The sequence below is a fragment of the Podarcis melisellensis genome (assembly GCF_964234715.1).
Source record: "Podarcis melisellensis genome assembly, chromosome: 6".
Taxonomy (NCBI): Eukaryota; Metazoa; Chordata; class Lepidosauria; order Squamata; family Lacertidae; genus Podarcis; species Podarcis melisellensis.
In genome coordinates this window covers 41,578,530-41,605,136 of record NC_138538.1, presented here as the reverse complement: position 1 = coordinate 41,605,136, position 26,607 = coordinate 41,578,530, and the positions used below count along the sequence as shown (strand labels likewise).

The 26,607-nt window shown below is 43.9% G+C and overlaps 1 protein-coding gene across 12 annotated transcripts in view; it reads right to left on the bottom strand.

The window, feature by feature from the left end:
• PLEKHA6 (pleckstrin homology domain containing A6) overlaps positions 1-26,607 on the bottom strand; it is a 185,965-nt gene that overhangs the window by 106,727 nt on the left and 52,631 nt on the right. Inside the window, exon 1 of one of the 12 annotated variants that reach the window (XM_081914533.1) lies at positions 19,483-19,828. The exons of the other annotated variants lie outside the window; for them this stretch is intronic. The gene's annotated coding sequence lies outside the window, so the exon portion shown is untranslated. Of the gene's footprint in view, positions 1-19,482; positions 19,829-26,607 lie in introns of those variants that run through there. 12 annotated transcript variants of the gene reach the window in all.

Sequence of the window (26,607 nt, the reverse complement as noted above, 5' to 3'; positions counted from 1 at the left end):
TCAAGAGAGCTGTGGCTTCTATGGGTGTTATGTAATTGGCATGACCCTAAATTACACCATCACATCTTGTGGTTTCAGTCTATGGAGACAGGAGAGAGACAGAGGCCCACCACATTCTTGACTAGCTTGGCATCTGTTTCATCAATTCAACTATCTGTGCAACCTCCTTACTGACAATATTGTAATTCGCCTAGAACAGCTTCTCCAAGCCTGTTGCCCTCCACATGTTGCTGCTGAATGCCTCTCATCATCCTGACCCACTGGCCATGTTAGCTGGGGCTAGTGGGAGTTGGGGATCTGATACTGGCACTAGTATACAAAGGTTGCTCAGCTTGGGACCAGGGTACCAAAAAGTTAATCTTACTCTTTATATACTGCCTCCCACAGATACCGACTCATCAGAAGGCCCACTCTGTACGAGGTAGGAATGAGACCCTTTGAAACACTCCCCCATTCCATATCAGACAGGTGCCATCTCTGTTATACTTTCAGTACCTGTGGGAGGTCTTTCTCTTCCAACAAGCCTTTTAAATGGAGATTTTATTTCATCCCTGTCCATATCTCCACTGAACTGGAAATTGTATTTATATATGTTTCTGTTGCTGGTGCTTCTGCTGTTAATCACTTGGGGATGTTTCATGGGAAGCAATTCATACATGAAATAATAAAGATCAAATACAATTGTAGTTCATGCCCTGTCTCTCACAGGTTTTACAAACGGGGATTCCACATGGATGGCTTTCAGTGCTTGTTTTCACATGCACACAAAAATTATTATCTGTACACGTCATGGACAGCTGCTTTTGAGTGCATGACTCCAATACAGAAATATTGTATGGGATCGACTTGTTCTATAAAAGAGAGAAACAGTAGAGGCACGTGGGATAGATGGATAGATTCAGGTATTGTGAGAAATTATAGATGTTATCTTGCACGTAGGCAGACCTTTCTCCATAGCAAGTAGTCATAATTTGCCTTAAAACAAAAACAAAACCAGGCCCATGTAAATTACACAACACCCATAAAAGCCACAGTTCAAACCAAATTCTCAGACTCAGTTTTTTTTTAATTCCAAGCATATGCCTTGAGACCTGGGGGTTCAAGCAAAAACTCCCAAAGAAGCTTCAAGTCTGCCCACCACTGTTCTAGGGGATATTGATTTTCCAGAGAGGGCAGTCTCTCTTGCTGAACATTTCACTGTGCTGAGGTGGCCAGGCACCCTATATTACAGAGAACATCCCTCTATTTGGAAGAGCAGTCTAAAGACAGTCCTCTGTTTGAAAGCATCCTGTTAGTGCAAGAACTTCTGCCTGTGCAGCAGGATGACTCTTCCCCCAACTCCTTGCATCTTGCCTCCCTCAAGTACTTCTGCTCCAGAGAACTGGGAGGAAACCCCAAAGAATGGGGGGGAACACAGGAAGAGGGCAAGGAAGCCCCATGGCACAGGTGGAGCTGCTTGTGCTACCAGCTTCATTGCATACAACCCCACATTTGGTTTAAAACTAAAGAAGCTTAAGAAGAAGAACAGAGGTCTGGATGTTGCCCATCAACAGTGAACACCTGGAGAACAGACTGAGTAACCAAACAGGTCACCAGGTCACCATCTTCCTAATTGTTTATTTGTATTCCACCTTTCCTCTAAAAAGCTCAAGATGGCTAACAACAGAGGTAAAAACCATTAATGAACCCAATAGGGAGATTGATTGTATTTCGATCTAAATTATAGTAAATTATGTATAGCTTAACATCAAATGTAGGCAAATATTATGCAGATCTGTGACCTCTGGTTTCCCCCGGGTGATGCATTCCTTCTTTAGCCTCCACCCTCAAATGTGCACATACAATTTTGGTCTTATTTTAAGGCAGATTACTAATAAGACCCTTAGTGAATAAAGCTGCCCTATAACATAGCAAAGCATGTCTCATTATAGGGTTGGATCTATAATTAGTCATACTTAGCAGTAGACCCAGTGGCTTTAGTTGATATAAGAGTAGATTTCTTTCATGTTTTCAAAGCACAGAAGCAGGAAGAGTCTGTGAGCAAGGCAGGAGAAGGTGATAATCATTCTGGATTAGTTAATTCCTGGCTGCAATTCTGGGTGTACGCCCCATTGAACAGAGGGGCCTGGTCTGCAGGTAAAAGGAACTTTATTGAAAGGCAAGCTATAGTTAAATGTGAATGTACAGTGTGCCAGTGGCTGCTGCAGAAAAGTTCTCGCTTCACTCCTCATGTGCCATGCTGTCGGCAAACAGCCCAGAGTCTGGCTTGTCAGGATGTCTGGACCCTGGTACATGGTTTGTTTCTCTAAAAAAAACAAAACCCATGAGCAGAAAGCCAAGAACAAACCTTGGTTACAGCTCCAGGTTTGTTTGGAGATAAATAAGCCATAAGCCCAGGCTTAGACATCACAACAGGCCAGGCGCAGACTTGTTTCTCAGCAGTGTAGCAGCAGTGGGGAGGACCAGTGCAAGAACTTTCAGTGACAATAACTCACTGCTTGTTCACGTTAAGCCCCAGTTGGTTTTCAACAATGGTTAGAGGCTCAATATCCATAAGGGACAGCTGCCTATCCCTGTATTGCAGGGGGTTGGACTAGATGGTCCTCAGGGTCCCTTCCAGCTCTATGATACTAGAAGAACATGAAAACCCTGGGACTGATACTGAAATGCACAGTGATAGACCTGTGTTTTGTCAAGCGTGCAAGAGGGTAATCTTGTGCACAAGGCAAGGAAGGAAGTAAAACTGCACCCCACTTTTACAGAAGGAATTACGCTTCTGGGCTGGCTGGTACTGAGCAGCACCAGAATGACCCGGAGGAGACAGCTGGACTGTGAAATCCCCTCCCCAGAAGCTGCCTGTCTCCTTCCTCAACACAGGAGCAAAGGGTGTTTAAGAGAACTGTGGTTGATTCTCTGCGGCTGCTGGGTTTGTTTTAATTACGAAGAATCAAAGTTCCTCTGCTCTCTTCCCGCTGCAAAGCCCAGCCCTTTACATTCCATCGCCTGCCGTAAGGGCTGTGTCCAGGCGCTGACCTCCACAGCAGTGAGTGTTATATGCATTGCTGAAATATCCTGGCTTCTCTTTTCCCTTCCCTTCTCCTCCTCCTCCCTCCAATCCAGCTTCCCTGCTGCCAAGGAGAATGCCTTGAGCATGTCTGGCTTGCTTGCATCAGACAAGTAGCTAACAACTCCCTCTGTGAATGGGATCTGACTGTACCTTTTGCAACAGAGCCTACTTGGTTCTCAAATGAAAGTGTAAGGAAGGAGAGGAAAGGTCTCTTCAAGCCCACTATAACATGGCTTCAACTGTTGACCTGCAGACAGTTTCAACATATGACATATACATGAAAAATATGACATGCGCACCTTAAACATGCAGTGCATAGACTTGACCTCTCCGTGTTATATGACAGAGCATTCACTCAGGAAATGGGAGTTATTGGCCACAGCTCCCTAACTCTGAGAAAAAGCAGTTTTGCTGCAACTTAATGTGTGAAGCAGCCCACAGAGCTAAGGGCCGATCCACCCTACACCTCTCCAGATTGTTTCTCAAATGATATCTACAAATATCTGATTTGCTGCTAATGCAGGATAGAAGAGGAGATGCTAAACAACGTTCAAGTTATACATTTGAATGACAGATCAGGGAAATGCCAGTGCCAATTTTCATGCCCTTTGTGAAAATTATTATTATTATTATTTCATTTATGAATCACTTCCCCTGAGGCATCCTGAAGTGATTTACAGTACAACACAAATCCAAATGGCTTCAGCATCGGTGTTAACACTTGCAAATGTTCCATAGATTGTATGCTAAGCAGCATTCCATGCAAAACACTCCTGAAGTGGATTACAAGAGCACTCACATACAAATGACTAGCTGGAACCTAGTTTCATTTAAAACAACAGTATATTGTCAAGTCCATTTTATAGATGAGATCATAGAGGCAGCTGTTGCTACAACACTATTAAAGTTGGACGGACTCAGATAGAATCTCAATTACTAGGTCTTGTGGCACATTCTCAGTGCAGAGGGTGTGGTAAAGGTAAAAGTAAAGGGACCCCTGACCATTAGGTCCAGTCGTGGCTGACTCTGGGGTTGCAGCACTCATCTTACTTTACTGGCTGAGGGAGCTGGCGTACAGCTTCCGGTTCATGTGGCCAGCATAACTAAGCCGCTTCTGGCGAACCAGAGCAGTGCACGGAAACGCCGTTTACCTTCCCGCCAGAGCAGTACCTATTTATCTACTTGCACTTTGACGTGCTTTCAAATTGCTAGGTTGGCAGGAGCAGGGACCAAACAATGGGAGCTCACCCCGTCACGGGGATTTGAACCACCAACCTTCTGATCGGCAAGTCCTAGGCTCTGTGGTTAGAGGGTGTGGGGTAGCTTTCAAATTACCTCACACACATGCCCTAGAACTAAAAGGCCCAGGGTCACTTATTCAGGAGGCCTGCTTTTGAGATTGTATGTACTGCCCCATCTGCTCATCGCTAAATAGCTTGGCTGACATTTTAATGGATTCTGTTACAATCAATTGCTGGAGGCTGTTGAAGTGCAAGGGAATTATACAGTGCTTTGCCCATTAAAATGGCAAGAATAAGATGTATCTTCCGCTTTGAAGCTATTCAGGTGCGTTTAAAAATAGACACTAAATAGAACAATAAAACAACAACAGCAGCAGCAGCAATCCTTTGGTCCCCACCCTGCACTCAGCTGTCACCTGTGACTCTTAGAAGTTGTCAGGATGTGACAGCAGCCACACCCCAGGAATGGCTTTGATTGGCTGGATCTCAAACCCTCGGTGAGTTAGGGACTTCTGTATGTAAAGACAGGCTCTGACAGATTGAGCGGGTGAAAGCAATAGTGGGGCCCAACAGTCAATAAGGCGGTTTCTGCCTGTGTGGTAGAGGAAAGTGAGGGGACCTGGATTGGTGGCCCATCTCTGGTTCTTGATAAACGAAAAAGCTAAGGAGTAAACTCTACACAAATAAGGAAGTGGAGTTCCTAAGATGGTTGGATGAAGCCTTGTACGCCCCTTTCCGGCAACTCCTGCAGCCAAACTGGTGGCCAACATATTATCTGCTTTCCTTTGGAACACATCAGTGAGCCTGAGAGGAGGATCTTGTTGTCTGGGCAGCCCAGGACATCCATACACACTGCTCAGACTTGCACCCCAGGAAGGTCACTTCAGTGCTGCTAATGCAGTGGTTTGATTTCATCCACAGGGGCACACTCCGTTGTCTCTCGAGACAGATGAATGCCAACACAAGAACAACAAATCTGAATGATGGCTAAATCTGTTTGCTACCCAATTTCACCCTGCTGGAAAATTCAGTTCCATCTTGCACTAGGTACTTTCCTTTAAACAAGGTTTTGCACTTTAGTGACACTGTTTCAGGCTACCTTTCTTTGGCTCCAGTTAAGTGCTTCCTGTTCCTAAGGCAACTGACCTTCAACCTGCTTACCTCCCAGGAACATTCCTTGCTTATTTCATCATCTCCTGTATATTTGCCAGCTGAAAGGTAAAGTCTGTCTGCCACCCTTTCATGGACAGTGTTAAACATGCTATGCACTTTATTAAACAGGAAATCTCTCCCATCTTCTGAGTTTGGGGAAACATGGGCTCACAATGTGCAATTTAAACCTTAGCCAGATCCTTGGCACCTTGCCTCCCAATCCAAAGAGATGTGATCCCCAAGCAAGTGTGGCTCAGGGTGTAACAGTCCTTGGCAGGATGCTCAGTTTGCAGCCCAGCCTGAGGCTCTGCTCTCCAGTCAACACACTCCATAGTGAAAAGCTAGTTAAAATAAGGTCCTATAAAAATATAAATATATATTTTACCCATTTATAATATTTATTCCAGCTTCATAATAGCAAAATAGTTTGCTTATATAAAATCTTCAAACATCAACTTTAATTATTGATGTTTTCAACACCTTTAGAACATGTATATTGTTTACTGAGTGTAGTAAATCATAAAATATTCATATATATAGATATATATTCAAGGGAATTGAGCAACCAAAGGTGGGTGTGCAAATCAACCAAACTTGGAAGAAACAAAAATGCAATTAAAAAATATAGAGAGGAAAAGTGCAATAATTTTCTCTGAATGAAAGTCACAAAAACCACCCATTTTCACAAAATAGAATGAAGTTTTGTCAACGGGGGGGTGGGGGTGAGGCAGAGATGTTGAGACGTAGTGGCTCTTCTGGGAAAGGTAGCGCCAAGTGGCCAATCAATAAAAGCCAGGCTAATACTATGAAGAAGCTGGTCAATAAACAATAAAGCAGTCTGTAGTTGTTTGAAAGGCACAATGAGAGAGCAAAATTTTGAAAGCCAAACCATCTACCAAACATCACCACTGATGTCCCACCAGCCACAAGTAGGACAGGAGCACCTGAGTGTTTGCTAGCATTTGTCCAGCTTTTTCACTGAAAGCATTAGCATCAGAATATCCTTGCGATGGCTTGCTTTGAAAGCTGGGGTAAGTTCAAAAGGCAGAGAAACTGTCAAAACAAGGCATTTGCATTGCAAAGGTGCCACAGGTATTGAAGAATCAGCATCTTTCGAGCAATGGCAAGTGTTTTATCCCAGTGCCATAGGAGCATGATAAGGACAGGGACATTGCAGAATTTAAGACGTAAACAGATTTCTGCACTGTTATTAACATTGATTGGGAGTCGCCCAGAGTGGCTGGGGAAACTCAGCCAGATGGGCAGGGTATAAATAATAAATTATTATTATTATTATTATTATTATTATTATTATTATTATTATTATTATTGGAACAGATTCCATATTAAAGCACCAGAAATAACTAGAACTAAGGCTTTCCTTCTTCCACTTCCCTTCTCAGAGAGAATGGGAAGTGTCAACCCTGGAGATTTAGGCAAAGTTAATACAGCAGATTTTAAATTTCCCAGGAGAGCTGTTTCTTATAGCAACTAGCAGAATTTTACTGCTCTTTGTCAGCTCTTTTGTTAGCATCCTGCTAGCTCTCTAAATACCCCAGAACCTGCATAGGTGATTCCACCTTTTCCTGAAAAGATGGGGTTATCCTCAATAAAGGGAGGAGAGAAGGAAGTTTTGCAATATTTGCAGCTAAGCTGCTGATCTCGGCCTTTTGTAGCACATTCACACTTCAACCAGCTGCTGGACATTTCACTGCCCTTGCTTTTACTTCATTTTGTCCTTGGCAAAGCTAAATCCTATGCAAATTCCAAGAATGGAGATAAAGGGGTTCCTCTGAAAACCAGGGCCGGAAGCGCCAAACTGTAGCATCGTTTGTTGCAGTGCAGCTGTGGAGGAGCAAAAAGTCTAGAAGTCATTTTATGCCAAGTATTGAATCTCATCTCTCCGCACAGCTTTCTATGCTCAGAAGAAGAAAGGATGAGAGTTGGGTTTGGAAGCTAGCTAGAGGCCTGGGATAGGAGTTCTGAGCATTTGTCCAGTCCCAGTCCAGTTTAAAGATAAGGAACTATAGGAAGGGAGAGCTGCCCATCCACAGTTAGCAGCTGGAGAGAAGACTAGGCAAGCACACACATCACTTGGGCACAACCTTCCCCACTAGGGTGAGGTGTATTATGCTTTTTAGCTACATTGCAGTCATTTATTTCTAAATTTGCAGGTGCACATCTGTATCCTCTTTTCACATGTCATCTTCCTTAGTGATGCATAAGACTCTCTGGATGAACCCAAACCCAAACGCAAACATATTCACAAAGTATCCTATTGCTTTGTGCCAAAAGATTGTTCCACTTCTTCCAGCAGGTTATAGATTATGGCCAGTTGTAGCTGTATTTTTCTAATGCTTAGATAATCTCTAGAAAAGCATCCCAGATTACTCTGCTTGTCAGCTGTTTTACTATCCAACGCAGGCAACAACATGCTTGCAGATTCCATGCATACTGAACTCATCAATCATGCCGTTGCACAGAGCTTTCTACCTGTCAACAACAGTATCAGGCAGGAGTAAACAAATGGCATATGCTACTTGTATAAACCCCAGTGTACTTTTGCCTTCAGCTTGGTAGAGAAGCCTTTCCCAACCTAGTGCCCTCCAGATGTTTTTGACTATAACTCTGATAAACTCTGACCACTGGCCAGCCTGGCTGGGGCAAATGGGAGCTGAAATCCAAAACATCTGGAAAGCACCAGATTGGGGAAGGCTGGTGTAAAGTCTCAAAGACATGTATTAGCAGTAGTCCCCTACCCATCTGACTAGGTTGCCCCAGCCACTCTGGGTGGCTACATCCTCTGGGTGGTATATATCCTCAACACTGCAATCCTAGCATCTCCTATGAGTTTAAGGTTGAATCATATGACAACCTCATAGGTTGATGCCATGAATGAAGCCAGCTTGAGTGGACTATTAATTTTAACTAGTTTGTTGGGCCAGTTAATCCTGTGAGGGCACTGACAGGTGTTTATAGTATGGCAACATGGATGAGTTTCATTGCCAATAGGGCAATCCCATTGCTGGCAGGTTAAAAAAACCAGCCATATGAATCAGTCTTTAAATTGGCAAATGCAAGTGAGAAAATTGGCACTCTCTCCTTCCTGCTGCCATCTGAAAACCACATGAACAAGCACATTCAAAAGCTTTCCTGGTTCAACTTATGGATGCTTTGTAGCAGTCATACGCGGATATGCACAAAGGATCCCTTTTATATATCCGGTCTTAGTTAATAGCATAACTTAGCTAAACTTGGTTCACAATGGCTGATGAAGTATTGTTCTTGAATGCTGCAGGGTTTGGCTCTGCTTATTAAAGCCCCTTACCCCTTTGCTGTGGAAGCAGAAGACCCCCAACTCAACATTCAGAGTACACTTTTACTGTTGATTTGAGAAAGCTGAATTCCAGGAGTTCCTTTCACTTATAAAGATATAAAAGTCGCATGACTCAAAACCTGGCTATATTTACAACTAAGTCTCAAATGCTCCCATTGACTATAATCCTGCTCGAAAGCGGTTTTAGGCTAATACCCAACATATATGCGCAGCATATCCCAGATGTTCCATAAACTTCAGTGCAATAATGTTCAAGCATCTCCTTCATCAAAGTGGGAATTTTACTGCCCCTAGATGGGGCATTTGTAAAAAAGGCAAGGACATCACACCCAAATCCTACGATCTGATGTAAAAAGTTCTGAAACAGATTTCTGCTGTCTAAATGGTTTAAGGAAAAAACACATTCCTCAAAAACTTTCAAGATCCCAACATGGTTTTGGTCATATAGTCGTTCACTTATAAGAGAAATGACCAGATTAGCAACGCTGCCTTTGGCCAGTGTGCCCAAGGTCTTGGGAGTGCATGGTGTGTTTCTTTTATTCCCCCCTCTTGAATAGTAGATCCTTACAGCAAGGGAAAGGAAACCTGGGCTTGGGGGAACCAAACATGGCCCTGCAGGCATCTCTTTCTGACCCTTAGGACTCTTCCCCAAACATCCTCCTTCCCCGGCCCTCCACCGTGACCTCCTGTAGCACAAGCTGGACTGTGCCATTGAATTCTGATCATGCCTCTTGTTTGCCTGGACGGGGCATAGAGAGGGGTCTGGGGTCTGTGAGTGTGTATATTTTCTATACTCTACTCCACTCTACTCTTTATCTCTTTGGCCTGAAAAATATGTGCCCCACCCTTGCCCTTTAGAATCCCCTTCATTTTCAGAAAGCATTTTGTTATGTAGCCTGGGAACTGCTGTTCAAGGAGGGCAACTCTAAAATTCATTTGGGTGCACCAGACTGCCATAGTCAGTGAGTGCACTGTGAGTAAAATATACCCAGGCCCTCTCTTTGACTTTTCTAACTGACAAAAAGTTATTCATGTCAATTATGAGGGAATTTCTCATTATTCTATTTTAAAAAAAGAAGAAGAAGCCGCCCAACAAAGAAGGCTGGCTTCAACCCTGGTTCATGAAACCAGTTGGGTGCTTACTTAGTTTTAAAAAAACAAAAAACAAGTACTGCCCACTCCTACTTTATACCCAGTGTTTCCATGAAAACAGAAGTGGCTCTTTTTGCAAAGATTGCACAGGAGGTGAGGAAGACCACCACTGAGTAAACAGATTCTGCTCCTAAGAAGCAATAACTGCATACCCTCCAACATGTTGTGTCCCAAAACAGGAATGTGATATCTCGCATGATTTCACAACCAAATCTGCCGCCATGCTCTCACGAGGGGAAAACGGGATGTCCTTTTTTTCTAGGACACTTGCAAGGTATGTAATCAGAAAAAATATATTTCCACTGTCAGGTTCCCTGTCATTTCCTTGGCCTTCCCTTCCACTCACTTCCTTCTTCAATAGTGCTATCGACAGTCCATCTCACTCAAGTGTTATCCTAAGCATCCTTAAACTAAATCATGCACCCACCATGCCAGAAACATACACCATGTTCACAAAACAGGATTTTAAAAACAGAACAAAAATTCCAAACACATTTAATCTCTAATTTTCCAACAACAGACATTTAAGATGCTGCATTGGTCATTTTGGTTAGCACCAAGGTGGTCTGAATCATTAATGCAAAAAAGCAATTAAAAAAATGAATGGGAATAAATGTGCATTATCTTACCGAGTCCAGCGTTTACATAGCTGCAACTTCAGATCTAGTTGCAAATGTGCGCATTAACATTAATGAGCATACAAATACCCCTTAGAAACCAAACACAGAGCTAACTATATTTATCTAGGCCTGTACTTTGCATAAACAGAGCTACATCTCTGCAGCGACACCGGAGATGCTGACATCTGCAGCAAAGATGAGGATGGAACCCCCTGACAGGCTGCAGCCAGAATGTCTCCATCCCAGATTGTGGCTTAATTGAGCCAGTTCCCTTTAATTTCTGCAAGCAGCAGACAAACAGGTGCAGTAACCATGTTAAGAAGCATCATCATCATTTCGCAAGCCTGAAATGATCTTGAGATAATGAGACACGCGCACTCCCAACTGGTCATTAAACACCCTTTTATGCCCCCAAGGGCTTTTGAAGTTCTGGGGCTGAAGCCTGTCATTAAGATGCAACTCAGCAATTTTGTCCACACCTTGGCCAGGAGAAGTCAGCCCAAGATTACAAGAACTGTTTGCCAAGCTCAGTTTTACTGCTTTCACCACCTAGATATTCTTTGGGATTGAAGGAGAACTGAGGCCATTAAGAGTTTACCTGAGGAAATGGTAATGCGATCCTCACAGAGTCCACAATTTCATCAGGATAAAGGACAATGCAATCCTAGGCAGCTTTTGCTTGCATGGTGCACATGCTATATCTAGAACCCTTCTCTGGAAAATACGTGCAGAAGTCTTTCAATACTACTATGGGATTCTTTGCAATTGCATTACTTGATTCGCGACGGGGCAGCCAGTGTGGTCTAGGGATTTGAGTGTTGTACTACAACTACAACTAGCTAGACTCTGATTCAAAAGCAAGCAAGGATAATTTAATCATACCAGAACTCCTAAATCGGTACCACTTGCTCAGTGAGTGATACAGTAATCCCTTACTATGGGTGCATTTTCCTTATTTTAACACTGGAAGGAGTAACAAGCAAGCCTAAGAGCAGAAAATGTGATCAGCAGGTAGTTTCATGGATCATCTGGCTCCTCCACTCTTGACCAACTGTGTTTCAAAATGTCGCTGTGATAAACAAGAGGAAACGTGTGGCAAGAGACGTCTATTTGTATCTCAACCAAGCAGGCATTTCTACAGCCATGTTGCAGTTATTTCCAAACCTGCTTTGAAGATTGCCAGACAGTGCAAGACTGAGTAATAACAGTAATCATCAGCTTTAATTAGTGGCCCTTCTGATATCCTTGGGGCACTGCCCCTTTAAACAAAACCTCATGGTCAGATGTGCCAAGAAAAGGGGGGGTGAGGCCACCCTCAGCTCCCAACCTGGAACTACATTCCTTGCCTGATTATCATTACCAGAAGCAACATGAAAGAGAGAAAGAGGCCAAGCGAAGTGGCCGGTGCCGGAAATAGACAAGAGAGCTTTAGCGAGCGCTAGCAGCCACCTGTGCTGTACAAGGACAGCACATCAGTGTTAGTAAACAAACCGGCAAGCAGCAGGCCTCAGATGGCACCAGCAGCAGAGCAGGACAAGGAAGTCAGGGAGGGAGGTGGCGGCAGCAATAACGTTTGCTGCCACCCACATATTTTTTAAAAATCACTTGTTTGTTTGTGTCTCCTTCTTTTTAACGGATGTTGTGATGATTCAAAAGGAGACAGTCACACACCTTGGTGCCAAGGTGTGGGTTGACGAAAAAAGCCCACACAACTGGGCGAGGCAAGTGGCAGTTACTCTGCTGCCTTATCTTGATGGCAGCTCGAGATTAAGGAACGATGTACTGTTTACTCTGGCTCACCTTGCAAGCTGCCTCCCCAAAGGCGGTTTTACTGCTCTGCGGCGCCAGACTGCATGGATGGCCCTTCTTCCTCATGCTCCCTGCAGGGGGGATTTTAACTTTTGTCCCCATTGGGAAACTCTCCCAAGACTTCTCCCTGCTGTTGTTGTTTTGCAGGGATGCAAACTCTGACTAGCACCTGAACTTTGCTGCCATCGGAACCAAGGCGGGTCCTAAACGTTAAGGCACAGTGACTCAGATGAGGTGTACCATTCAAGACAGCACATTCCCTGTTAATTCAGTCATTTTACCACTGTGGGGAACACCGTTTGGATGTTCTGCCTCAGGCGGCAGCAGATTTTCAGCTGCCTCTGAATGGAACAGCTGCCAGACTCTCCAAGTTCCTCTATTTTCCAGGGACAGTCCCAGATTTACAGAAGCTGCCCTGGTTTCTGATTTGATCTCGGAATGTCCCACTTTTCCTTAGGACATCCCTATTTTCAACAGATGTTGGAGGATATTCTACCCATAGATCCATGGCTCAGCAAGGGGTTTATATTGTATTGTCCCTGGGATGGAAGCACAACCAGAGTCCAGTTGAATTGAAATAGCACAGAGAGAATTTGGGCCCATATTGTTAGTTTCTGTAGGGAATCAGGTTTAACACAAGCAGCTTGGCACCACCACCTTCAGCAACCCCAGTGATGAACATCTGCCTACCCAGGAGGCACCCAGACTGGCTCCGAGCTGCTGTTGCCACCTTCTGTGTTGCCTAGGACACAGACAAGTGCAAACAGACAGCTCGTGTCCAGCTCAGTAGGAGGAATTCCTGCTTCCTTCGCCAATCCCAAGACGCATCTTGCTTGCCGCACTGAAACTGTGCCTGCACCACTTCCTTATGTTATGTTAGCTGATGGACCAATGTCTTCGCTTGCTTGGTCATGCCATGCACCTGCTGCTCCAGTGTCCCATGTACCGTACTGATTTGGACATTAACATTTTTAGCAAAAAATTGAGTCTGAGTACTTCCTCCAGGATGAGCCGTGCATGACACACTGTACTCTGGATCAGAGGAAGAGCAGGGTACAAAAACATATCATAGGTAAATAAAATTAATGAATCACGTTTGCATAATGTTTCACCACCGGAAGTTAGCCCAAGTATATTAACCAATTGTGTTGCAATGACCCATGAGCCGATACTGGATGACTACAGGTGTGGATGAGGAAGCAGGTTACAGGTAGCCATAAAGCATTAGAGAATCATAGAGTTGGAAGGGACCAAGGGTCATCTGGTCCAACCCCTGCAATGCAGGAATCTCAACTAAAGTATCTATAACAGATGGACATGCAACCTCTGCTGAAAAAGCACCCATGAAGGAGAGTCCACCACCTTCTGAGGGTGTGTATTCCACTTCTGAGCAGCTCTTATCCTCAGAAAGTTCTTCCAGGTATTTAGTTGGAATCTCCTTTCTTGTAATCCATTGGCATAGGTCATAGCCTCTGGAGCAGGAGAAAACAAGTTTGCTCCATCTTCTATGTGACAGCTCTTAAGATATTTAAAGATGACTATCATATCTCCTCTCAGTCCCCTCTTTTCCAGGGTAAGCATACCCAATTCCCTCAACCATTCTTCATAAGGCTTGGTTTCCAGACCCTTGATCATCTTGGTTGCCCTCCTCTGCACACGTTCCAGCTTGTCACTATCCTTCATAAACTGTGTCACCCAGAACTGGGTGCGGTACTCCAGATGTGGTCTGACCAAGGCAGTGGCGAAGCTGCATGCTCCGCTCCCAGGGGCAGAGAGTAGGTGGGGGCGTGGTACGCCACCCGCAAGGGCATGGCGCATGTTCTGGGGGCATGCTGTGCCGCCTGTGGGGGCATGGCACTCAATGTGCGGGGGGTGGCGCATGTCGGGGGGCTGCCACGGTGGCACCCTTCCAGAATGGTGGTGCTGGGGGCGGTCTGCTCCCTTCGCACTCCTGTTCCTCTGCCAGTGGACCAAGGCAGAATTGAGCAGTACTATTACTTCCCTTGTGTCCAACTATACTTCTGTGGGTACAGCCTAGAATAGCACTGGATTTTTTGCAGATACAACCACAGGACAAGAACATCACATCCAGTTCATTTACCTGGTGGTAGCCAATCAAGGAAGATCCAGAGGGAGGGGAGTCCCAAAAATCTATCTTCTAGATTATTTTCTCTCTTTTTGCCAAGAATGCCATTCCTGGGTCAGATTATGTGGAAATCCTATCCAGCCTTTGGAACCGAGGGACTGACACTGTGTCAATAAGCATATTGATAAATTCAGGCAGGTAGCCATCAAGGCATTAACCAGCTCTGCTGAAACACACTCCACACACCCCTCTAGCTTCCCATGAGTATGGATGGGGGTGAGGACTGATTTAGTTTCAACCCAGCCTGCAAAATCAGTAACTTTTATAAGAGGGGGCCATTTTCCAGAGAGGAAATTAGGTTTAATTGCAAGCTCAATTAAGGCAAAGGGGGTGATTGCAACTGAGCAGATTGATTAAAAAAAGTAGGAGAGGTTGGGTGAATTAATGTTGATCGAAGTCGACGCTGATTAACCTGTAAAATTGGCATCACGTAACTTTTCTTTTTCAGATGCCAAGACAACTGGGGATTCCAATATTTAAAATAAATGAATCAGCCCTCTAAAAGGAATTATGTGTGCTTTACACTGTGACATTAAATACCATACATTTTCACTTATTTGCTTAAACTGCAATCCTAGAAGGATTTCTGTGGAGTTAAATCTCACTGAAATCAATGGGGCTTACTTCCAAGTAGACATTTTAAGATTGGTCTGTTAGCTTTCTAGGATATGTATTGTGTCTGGAACAAAATGAAAAATCCAAGCCAGAGAGGCTACATTCACTGAGGGACTAAATATTATTGGATTTTCTCCCCTCCCCCCCCCAAAAAAAGTTGCAGATATCTTAGCCTTTCTTAAGAATTGGAAAACCTGAATAATATTAGAGAATTCCTACACTCAGTTCTAAACAGAAAATCCAAACCAGGAGCTTTGAGTATACAGATAGAAAGCAGCTTACCTTTCAAATTCTCTTTCTGGCCCTGACAGCCAGCAATTGACAAAAGGGGATTGGCTTACTAGTTCCTGATTTGTATGGCTTCTGTGTGTCAAGCGTGCAGAACCAGGATGTCAAAAACCTTCCAGTCTAGCTCCTCTTCCAGTGTCACAGCAGCCAAGACCTGTAATGGGCTTTTTCAGCAGCTCCCAGTTCAGATGGAAGTTTTCATTATGAAATGGTGTTGGAGCAGTATGAAAACTAATGCAAGGTTAGGGCTGGAGAGATTGGGGTGCATAGTCACCCTGCACACTTACGTACATGCATGCATTCATTCATTCAAACAAACAAACAAACAAACACACAAGAGTTGAGACCATAAGAAGGGTCTGCTGGATCAGGCCAATGGCCCATCTGGTCCTGCATCCTGTTCTCACAGGGGCCAGCCAGATGCCTAGGGAAGGTCAGCAAACAGCACACTGCCCACCTGCAACGCTGGGCAACTGGTATTCAGCAACATATTGCCTCTGATCGTGGACATGGAACATAGCCATCATGGCTAGGAGCTGTTGATAAGTCTTGTTCTCCATTAATTTGCCTAATCCTTTTTAATCTTCTTCATGAACACTTTTAAGTGGCTAATGCTCTAGTTCTAAACACAGTACTAGGTAAGGCACAGATCTCTTTGCTTGTGGGGAGGGAAGAAAAATTATTGCTTAACCTGTTTTGATATCATTGCTATAGTTATAATAAACTATCAAGACACAGCACCCACCACTTGCTATTACGATAAACTGCTCCCCCTTTCCTACTTCTTTATTTCTGCACTGAATGCATGCAAGCTTGGCTTAGGAACTTGGATGTGATTCTCCTACCCACCATCACCCAAATGGCACTTCTGCATAATGAATGATGCCCTCCAGGTGTAAAGGAGATGAAACCCAAGACTAGTAGTTTGCAAACAGTAGGTCTGTCCCCACACCAACCGCAAACACAAAATTGTGATACAGAATTCCAAGTGAGCCACTGAGAACCAAGCTCATCCCTATATACATAGCCTTGCTCTCTTTGTCCGCCTAGCATGCCTGGGTATCATTTCTTGATGATCATGGCAAAAGAGAAAGGACCCAAAAACTTCATAACACAACCTCTCAGCTTTTAAGTATGGCTTGGTTCTGCATTGTATCACTATTCAAAGTGTTGGTTGCAGAATAGAAAGGAAGCACTCTGCAGGACATTCATATGAATGCTCCTAGGCCCAACGCAGACAAACTTGCAAACCTTGATGCTCACAACAACTTCTCTGAGATTTTGTAGATCTAAGAGTGCCATTTCCTCAACAACATCCACTAAGATATTTGGTATCTCAAACATTTTCCAATGTTCATTAGAGGACAATTAAACCCTCTTATTTTATATCTAGAGTCTATCAGACACCCAGATGACATGTTATCGAGCAAATCATGCATCCATGCAGTCCCGTGGTATGCCCCACCAAGGTTTTGAAATCTCAACTTCAAATTCATTTTTTTACAGCTGAAAAAACATGTTTTCATATAAGATGTGACATTCTAAATTGCACCAGGGCCATCTCAGTTCCAAAATACCAGTCTTGAAAACAAAGTTGTCCAACAGATTTCAAGTAAGGACCATGCAGTGGCGGAGCTTCATGCTCCAGCACCGGGGGGGGTGGAGAGCAGGCGGGGACGCCGGCCACAGGGGTGGGGCGCGCGTCCTGGGGGCAGGACACGCCACCTGCAGGGGCCTGGCACCCAGCACAGGCGGGGACAGCCACGATGGCACCCCACTGGGATTGCGCTGCCGGGGGCAGTGCGCTCCCCCCCCCACTCCTCTTCCTCTGCCAGTGGGACCATGGCAGGTAAAGCAGTAGATTAAAAAAAATGAATAAATCAGTACACACCAGCAACTTGAAGCACCTGTAAGAGAATTGGCATTGTACCATTAAGCGGGCACACTTGGGCGCAGGTCTTCTGTCATAATGTTGACACAGGCCAATAAGTTTTCACTGATAGACTTTGATTTGGCTGCATGACTGTAGATGTTGTGTATAGCTGTGGACATCTTTCCTTATGACACATGCATTTCAAACCCATATTTCATATTCACTTTTTAAGAAACTTGTTAGGAATGTAGTATTTCTCCCTGCTGTAAAACATCTTCTGAAATAGCTGTTCAAAGAGAGACCTCTGCCTTTTATCTCAGGATTTAGTCACTGGCATTGTTCACTAGGCTAGAAATATTTCTTTTGCTCAGAGTACACTTCTGTAGATGACAACAGTATCAAATCATAGTTACTGTATTCATTTATTAATCATATATATTAGTTGCTTTGCTATTAAGTTCTTGGGGCAACTTACAAGCAAAGCTAATAATCACACAAAAGCAGCAAGAAAACAAAACACAAAGGGTGCAATACAGGCAAAGTTAAGCCCTTTCGGTCCCTTCCAACTCTACAATTTTATGATTCTGGATGGTTAAGCAAGTGCTTACATCACTTTCACTAGAGTCAATGCCAGTAGGTGCTAGGTTTTGGGTGGCCATAGTATAATTTTCAAAAATAAAAACTGTAGACCTGAAACGGGTCAGTAAAATTAAAGCTGCAATCCTATAGGGACTTACCTGGGAGAGTTGTGATTGAAGTAGGACTAATGCCAGAGCAAACATGCATTGGATCGCACTGCCAGTCCTACCTTTTGCTCCAAAGGCAGAGTCCCCCAGCATCAGCCTTGCCACAGATTAACTCACTGACAGAATCTATAACCAGAGTCTGTGTGTTCTCAGCTATCAGCTATCAGGAATGCCCCCTCACATTTCAGATGAAAAATAGGTATTTTATTGTGGAACGTGGTGAATAAAGCATTGAATAGTTTGGGGCAGCGAGCACATCAACAAGGGCCTGGTAACACATGGCATCAAGTAATCCATTCACTAATATGCATTTCCCTAAAACCCAAAAAGCCCCTTTTCACATTTAGTTGAGAATGTGTATATGTTTACAGTTACACGTTTTGCCCGGGAAACGCTGACATATTTCAAGACAACAGACTCTGTGCAGCAACAAATTTTGAATTCCACTTCCTGATCATGATGGCAGTGTGCCAGCCAGATAGGTACAGTTTCAGGTAACCTCCCATATGGGTATAAACCCAATGCACCAGTAATCTGAACACACGGGTACAAAGCAGGTATATCGACGGGGAGTGTGTCACTTGAAAGGCACCTGTAAAAACCCTGCACAGCAAGGTCAGCTGTCAAAAATCACTGGACCAACCCCATTACGCCAAAAGCCCATTGACTCTTGGGAACAGATACTGGAGGCATTTCCATCCTTTCAACAAGCTTCAGCTGAAACTATCCCATCTATTGCTAGCAAACTAGACAAATGCCAGTTGTACAGCGGCAATACCCCCAACAAAAGCTGTATGCAACCACACATAGTAAAAAAGAGAACCACATCACCCTGTGCTGCCTTCAGCTAGCCTAGATCTTCACTGCCGGGTCTCCTCCTTCAGCCCCCCCAAAAGAGTCCCTTTAGTGCTGAGTACACAAATGCCTTGTGTATGTGTTAAGCAACTTCCAAAGCTACTGAACAAACAATGCAAGGATTCAGGTGCAAAAACCAAGGCCGGGAGTCTTAGAACTTACATCAAGCTGGCATTCAATAGCATACAAAGCACATATTATTTTAACAGCAAAGCAGCAGGGAAGGAACTGCAAAAATGCCACGGCTTCCACCTCCAAGCTCTGACCCCTGCCTTGAGCAGTTTTCAAACACTCTTGGTTGTGTTACTAGAGCTTAAGTTCATCTCTAGATAGCACTGAAGGTTCTGGGCACATCAAACCCCAATCCGGACTCCGCAACCATGAGGACTGGCTTCAGTTGTTTAAACACACTTGCCATTTCCTGTCATCTTTTGTCACCACCACCGGCTTAAAAACTAGCTGACAAGTACACCTAAACCCTGCTGGCTGGCTGGATCACACAGTCCGGAGAAGCAGCAAAAGTCTACCTTTTTGTGAAGGCAGAAAGCACAACCGTCAACAAACCGAACACCTGGATTTACCTTCAAGGAAGAGGCGACAGCATCCCTCAGTGCTGAGACGCGAGGAGGTTAAAAATAAAAATAAGCCTCTTGCAGGGCAGGGTCCAAAGTGGAGGTTGGGTATAAGACAGCTGGGTGGGGCGGGGGGAGCGGTGGAAACTCTTGCTGAAGAAATGAGAAAGTAAAGGAGAAGAGAAGCGCTCACAGCTTCTTCCTCCGTCCCGGGAGATCCGTCAGCGAAAAGGCAGCGTGCAATATCCAAAGGCTAGCAGGAACTGGAAGAGCGATAAAGTAGGTCTGAAATCTGAAACTGCAGGTTGGGCCAGTCATATATAAACACACGCATACACACACACCCATTCAGTCTCCTCTCCCTCTCTCGCCACCCCTCTGTGCTCGCTTAGTAATAGCTAAGGCAGCCCTCTAGCTGCGCGCCGGAAAACTGGAGAGGCGCTCCAAGACAATCGTGCCAGGGAAAGAGCGAGGCAGGGACCTGTCAAAAGCAAACCCACACGCCGTTCCCAGCCACGCAAAGTCTGCAACAAAAGCCGATTAAATGCTCAGGCGAGGGGCGTCAAACTGACATTCCATTTATCTTCGCTTTGGGGAAGTGCTTTTACGTTGCTAAGGGAGAAGTAGTATTCCAGAAGGTGCATAGATAAATAAATTATTATTATTATTATTATTATTATTATTATTATTATTATTATTATTATTATTAAATATTATTAAAAGAAGCAGCATTGCACTGAAGCTTCTCATTCATAAGTCTTAAAGTAATTTGCTGGGGGTGGGCGGGTGTGCTGGGAGAAGAGAGAAATTAGGTTTCTCAAATTTATGAATCAAAGTGGGTGAGCTATTTAAATGTTAAATCTGGAAATTGCAAAGCCTTGGGAATATGCAAAGCACTCTCAACTTGGTTTTTCTTTTTAGAAAGTTATTAAGGTTTATTATTTCATTTGTAACACAATCCTATGCGTGTCTACTCAGATTGAAGTCGCATTAAGTTCAATGGTGCTTACTCCCAGAGAGATTAAATTAGGGTTGCAGCCATATAATGTCATCCTTTCCATGTAGACTCAGAAGTATGTTCCATTTTATTCAATAGGTCTTACTCCCGGGTAAGAGTGCATAGGATTGCAGCCGAAATTACTTGATAAATGATAGCTGGCTTAATTCACCAAGTGCTTAAACAATTGAACGTTCCAAACAATATGGCTTTGTTACTCAACCAATTAATAATTATAAAGAGATTGACCGAATAAATAAATAGCAGTTAATTAATGCACATCACCTTTTATTTTACAGAAGAGGGAAAGGGAAAAGAGGTTAAAAAAACACCCACAGAGAAACATGATCAGCCAGAGGTCTACAGTGTGGGATAACCAGCCTCACGCTTAAGTCTAATTCATAACCAGCATGCTTAAGTCTAATTAATGCTTGAAGGGGTTAATGCCATAGAGTACATTGTCCTGCCAGGATTAGCTCACCTTGGAATGGACTAGGTAATCAAGGCTTTGTTCCTTCAGTACACCTGAAAAGCTTAACCTGTGAGGTCTAAACTGGGACTCAGCTAGATTGGTAAAGAAAAAGTGTTTTATATGTGTTGTACATGCGATAGAACACCAGATGGCGCTGTGGAGTCCTGTCTTTCCCTAACAGATTTCCCTGTATGAGTCTACGATGCATTTAACTGAATCACTTCTTTGACGTGTCTAGATCCAGCCCTGCTTATTCCAATCTCAGGACACATGGCTCTAGCGAGCTTCTCTTGTGTCCAATAATTTAGGAACTTTCACCAATGTAAGCCAAGTCCCCACACTTTACTTTGTTGCTTGTTTTGAGGCTTTAGATCTCACCAAAGAGTACTTGCCCCAAACTTGGATTTTGGCATTCAGGAATTCTCCTTTATTATCTGCTTTTCCCTTACCAACAACATATATAGGAGGTCAGTCATTGTCCAAGAAACCACACACTACAGCTTTCTTCTGCCCCCTCAAAAATCTTCTTGGCACGAATGTTTTATTAATATAACATACAAAAAATGTACTATGAAAGATTTCGAATGAAAAGACATCAAAGTGAAGAATGTCAAAACTTGAAATCCCAAATTACACTTGTGGCTGGGGGATTAAGAAGCAAGTCCCACAATAATTTAAAAGCAGCATTTCCTGAATGTGATGTTGATATAAAAGTTCCTTGTGCTTGACGTCTCTTCCTTTCCCCAAATTTAGTTAACCATCTATTTCTTCCAAAGAACAATTCAAAAAACTGCTGTGTGGGCTAAATACAATGAACAATGGGAACTGATACATCATCATAAATTTGTGGATGTGGACAGAAGTTCCTGAAACTCACTCGCAACAAACTGGGAAAGTATTTGTGCTAATCTCGAATCAGTGCTAGCAGGAATTAGGCTGCAGTCTCAGGTCCTTGCAAGCCACCCCCTCCTAGCGAAATTCTGCATTGAATTTATTTGTTTATGCCTGTATCCTGCCATTCCTCCAAAGAGCTCAATACTGCATACACCATTCCCTGCTCACCTGATTTTATCTTCACAATAGCCCTGGGAGGTAGGTTAGGCTGATAACAAAGCTTCGTAGCTGAGCAGGAATTTGAACCCGGATTTTGGTGGCCCAAGCCTAGTGAACTGTCCAGACTGTACACTGCCACACTGGCTCTCTGCATTAACCTGCATGCAAGTCATTAAATACAGACCACTCTGCACGCAAAGGATGAAGAACAGAGCCCCCAAATCTCATGGTTTAATTAAAGTTCCTAGTCCATGTCCCTGTTATTCAGGATGCTTGTATACAATGGGATATTCAACTTGAGAAATTCTGAGCCAGCTGGCTCAAATATACCACACTGTGTCATTTTAAATGGAGCTTGCTTTCAAAGAATTGCTAAAATTACTTGACATTTATTTTCAGCCAAACAGCAAGCATGCCTGCTCCATGGGTTTGCATTTAAAATCGGATGGAGTTTACCCACAATCTGGCCATTGTTAAAAGGCAAACCAATTCATCTGAGTGCTTTTGAGAAAGCTTCCTTGCTGGAGGGAACAATTCCTTCATGGTGGCAGGGAAATGGAACTAGATGACCTGGAAAGACATTTCCAGAGTTTATTTTTACCCTGCTAACATCTTCCTCCTATTTCTGTCAGAAACAACGGGAGGAGATTTGCCCACAGTCCAGTTGTTCTTCACTGATCCTGCGGAAGCATCCTTGGAAAGCCAAGCAGACAGCTTTTCAGGATCTGGATCATGCTGATTCTGTCCATCCATCTGTATCAGGAGACAATGGAGGAGTGAGGTCAAGCTGTTGGAAGGTTGCAGCGCCTGCTGTGGGAGAGATCAGTTTTGTTGCAGCTGCAGCAAATGAAGGCATCCAGTTGTGCTGCTGCAAATGCACCATGGCATTTCTCCTCTCTGTGCTCCTCCCAGAAGTCATTTCTCCTCTGGTCACTGCTGTGAATACACGACTTGACTGCCCGTCTCCAGGCACTGAGGTCATCTGAAAGGGATTCCCCCACATGGCAGGGTTGATGTTGCCAGCCTTCATGTCTCATTTGCAGACATCTTTGTAGCACAGAGTTGGTCTGCCAATGGGCCTAGTGCCTGAAGCCAGCTCCCCCTAGAGCACGTCCTTGGGGATCCTGCCATCTTCTGTTCTGTAGCAGAGTAGACATCGCTGAGACAGAAGTATGAGCATGCTGGGAATGTAGGCTTGGGAGAGCACATCTTTGTTTAGAATTCTGTCCTGCTAGGTGATACCCAATCTATCTATATTAAAGGCATGGGGAACTGTAGACTGCAGAGATGTCATAGTCCAACACAAGGAGAAGCAATGTTGGCATAATAAATCACAGGCCACATTATATCCCCTTACGACTTGCTTCCAGTTGTGCATGGAAGCACCAAGACAGGAGCACAAGATGCTCCCATGTAGTCCCATTCTTGACTAAAACGTTTAAAATTTATGTAAGCAAACCTCCCAAGACAGTAAGAGATTGTTGGCCTCCAGGAAGGCCAACAGAGAAATTAGGAGTGGACTGCTGATCCCGTTCCCTGCTATACTGTTATGAAAAACAGAATGGCCAGATGTTCCCCTTCCCAAGACTGTATTTTGAATAGGTGAAACATAGCCTCATTCTCGGGGGCTTGATCAGTGGCATTTGGGGTCTTTGTTTCTCCTCACTGTTTAAAGAGGAGCAAGAAAGGAGCACAAAGTAATATGTTCTGGTCTTTCTAATTGTTGCGGTTTGGGAAAGCTTTGGATTATGGCTGTATTTTCCCCCAAGAAGTCCCATGCAAATACAGTAGTTGAGAAAACCTAGATGGAGTTGTAAACTTTTGACGGTGAGCAGAGAGGCTTTGAATAAGTGCTACATGATCAACCAATTCCCCGTATAGAAATTTTGAAATTAATGTACAACGTAGGAATGTAACTGTGTTGTACTTTTTGGTTGGGACAATACTGCCTTGTAACAAGATCTCACAATTCTTCAGGTGTGCATTGAATTTTTCTTTTCTTTTAAGGTTTAGTATTGATACAGTGCAAGTAATTTTTGAAAGTGCAACAAAAATGCAGACAAATGCAGGCCAAAGGTAGCCAATGTGGTACTTTCCAGATGTTCCTGTATTCACACTCTCATCCCTCATCTTGCTGGCTGGAACTAACTAGAGCTGGAGTTCATCAACATCTGGAGGGCACCATATTGACTATCCCTGATGCAGGACTGCAGTCAAATAGCTTTAAACATTTCAGTTTAAAGGGCTTCATACTCTCCGCAAAAGAAATAACAGAGGAGATCAAGGGTGCCATAAGTGATTCAACATAGTTTATTAATTTGTTTGTAAGGCTCCCATGAAAGTGTAAATGGTTTTATAATGGGCTTTTACACAACTATATATTAATTTTTATTTTTCCATGAGAGCAGCATGTGTTAATTTAGATTAGCCAACCAAAGAAATTGGAAAGAGAAGCAGATTTAAAAAGACCCTCTTGACTAATATAGAAGATACTACAACCCGCATTTGGGCATCCAGTTGCTATAGGCAAAGCACTGTAGGCCTTATTCCAAAATGTACCAGCCATGTGATAAAGATGAATACAGGGACTAAAAACCAAATAGAAATGGGCAGAAGGCAGGTGCTAACACTTACCTCACTGCATGGCCAGATTGTACGGATTGTAGACTCTCTATGACGTTGCTGCCACTCCACAGTGAGCCTGTAAGCAGATACTAAGCTGCAGACAGTCTGCTGAATCTGTCCCAGTTGTACAACGATAGTTGCAATTTAACAACCACACCTGTTTGGTGGCTTTTGAAAGAATGAGGCAAAATATGGGTTAAGTACACCGGAGGTATTTCCACTCTGGAATGTACACTCAGGAGATGGCTAAGGTTATTGGCCAATGCAGGCTGCAGCATTGCCTCACGCCAGCATTGCAAGGATCCCTATTTACTTCCTACAAGAGAAACTTACTCAGCAAAAGAAATAGTCTCAACACCTCACAGAGAACAGAGCTTGGCTCTCCCTGCCTAGCCTTTGGCACAGGGCACAGGCTTAATGTGCTTGGCAGGATCTTCCCCTGTTGTTTTTGGAAGGGCTTCATTCACCTGCTCCCCAAATTGGGAATAGCTGCACAGCAGGTCTGCAGGGTAGAAGGATTTGCATGGGGCTGGGCAGGCAATTGAAGGGGTTCAAAAGGTAAGGGGTAAGAAGCTCTTGGAGTGTTATGCTGGCAGGAAGTTCATCAGTTGGCACTTCTATGTGTCTCTAGAGGTCTCTGTATACCCATTAAAATAGCCATAGCAGTAATCCAAGTTGAATGACTTATAGAATCACTGTCTGGTACCCAGGCAAAAGTCACACTTGCCACATGCGCTGCACCATTGTTGGGTGAACAGAAAAGCTCAGGGAGAATGAATGCGCAATCCCACCATTAGTGAGTGGCACATAAACTCTCATTCTTAAGCTTTTGAACCTTCCTGGGTTATGGAAGTAGAGCCAGAAGGCCTTTGGTTGGTTTTGCAATGAATCTGGGGGGCTCAGATGAAAGAAGATGCTTCACCGAAGCTCTTATTTCAAGAGATGAGTCAACAGTAATTTACATGGCAACTTGTTGATGCTCAAATGTTTTGTGTCTTTTGTCTGTGAGGTAGGGGAAAATGCACACACACATGAGTGGCACCATATTTCAAGGCAGAAGTCCAGGGCACTACTCCTCAGAATGAGCAGCAAGGTCCTCAGATGTACCAAACCTGGCTTCCACATTCCCAAGTAAAGCAATAAACATCACCATCTAAAGAGGAGCTTCCTGAAAGACTGTTAAGATCAATCTAGATTTACCTAACCTCAGGACTGGCACATGTGAGTACACACATTTGCGCACATGCACAAATGCACACACACACACACACACATTCATGTATGTCTCTTGATTTCCTTTTTTTAAAAAGAGGCCTAAGGAACACAGGTCTCTCCTAAGCCACCTGGGTGTTTATCTTATCTCGCTGAAAATAAAATATCTGAGGAAGAGTCAGAGAGACGTGCAGATCCTTAATTAACTGCAGAGCCGGCTTTTTTACTTCATTGAAGGATGCAGTATATCCTGTTTGGATCTACGCGGCTGCACGCTCCTTGCAAGCTCCTCCTTGCACTTTCCTACCTACTGGAGGGCAGCAGGTGTTTTTGCCAGTCTGCTTTGTTCGCTGGCATGTTAAATTGCTGCTACTTTCTGATATGTCAAAGAGAGTTCTCTCTTTGGCATATTCAGATCTTGCTGTCACTCAAGCCTAGAGGCGAATCTCCATAATTCTGGCAGTGCCCTCAGACCATCAGGAATGCCATTGAACCAATAATCCCTGATGACTTAATCCCTCGGATTCATACCTTGGAAGAACAAATCTGACTTTGGAATTTCAACTGTTTTCAGGGATGTTGCAGTTCCACCATGCGACACTGACGCCAAGGACTCCACAGCAATGTGTCAATTCCACTGCTTTTACCTTGAGACATTCAATATTTGAGTCCTTTTGTTGACAAATCAAAGCACAAGGGCCTGGACTGCACACAATTGATTGGAAGACCCAGGGGCTGTTTAAAGAAAAACAACTTCTCCAGAACTCATGGAAAA